Below are 1,055 nucleotides of genomic sequence, written 5' to 3' on the forward strand. Positions count from 1 at the left end.
CAGTTCCCTTCATATAGACCCTTATACAATTTACTTCAACTTTCTGAGCTTTATTTTATTCATCTGAAAGATGGAGATATGTAACTGGGTTAATATGTGGAAACGTAGCACAAGCTGGTTCACAGTGAATGCTGAAAATTGTTACCTATAATAATCATCTCTTCTTATAGCAGCTGTTATGTTTTTCTTTCTTTCCTTTCTTTTTAATGATCTTTTGCTTTCCTAATATATGATATTAGTTATGCCATCCCACAACTTTTATGATATTTGGTTATTATTGTCTAATGCAGCAAATCTGTTCTTCGGATGGTCTCTGAATTCAGGTTGCATATTTTCAAAGTCATATTTTGACTCTTTGGGGCTTGTTTTAATTTTCTTCAGCTTTAGCCTGAACTTGTATACAAGTAATTGATGGTCTGCTCCACAGTCTGTTCCTGTCCTTGTTTTAGCTGATGATATTGAGTTTCTCCTAGGTGTCTTCCCACACATGTAGTCAGTTAGAATTCTGTGTATCTCATTTGGTGTGGTCCAGGATTATAGTCACCTTCAATGTTTAAAAAAGGTATTTGCAACTAATAAGTCATTTTGTCTTGCAAAAGTCTGTCATGGGTTCTACAACATCATTTCTATCACCAAGGGCATATGTTCCAACTTCTAATCCTGTCTCTTTGTTTCCAACTTTGGAATTTAAATTACTTGTAATTACCAATTAATTTTTATTTTATGTTTAATTAATTTCTGATTGAAGAAGTTGTAGAATTCTTCAATATCACTGGATTTAATGTTTGGTTCTTAAATTTGAAAAATAGCAATAACTGGTCTTCCTTGTAGTTATATGGATATTACCCTACCACTGAAAGTATTTTACTTCAAGATGGATCTTGTTTTTGATGATTCATGTGATGCTGTTCCTCTTCAGTTTTATGTACCCGGCTTAATAAACCATATGACTGTTAGATTAAAAATGGTCAGTGCCAGTGATGCTGTAGTACTTTGAACCACAAGGTCAGCAGGTCAAACCAGTAAGTTGCTCCTCAGAAACCTTATATAAGGTG

This window comes from Chrysochloris asiatica, unplaced genomic scaffold, assembly GCF_000296735.1.
Source record: "Chrysochloris asiatica unplaced genomic scaffold, ChrAsi1.0 scaffold00072, whole genome shotgun sequence".
Classification (NCBI taxonomy): domain Eukaryota; kingdom Metazoa; phylum Chordata; class Mammalia; order Afrosoricida; family Chrysochloridae; genus Chrysochloris; species Chrysochloris asiatica.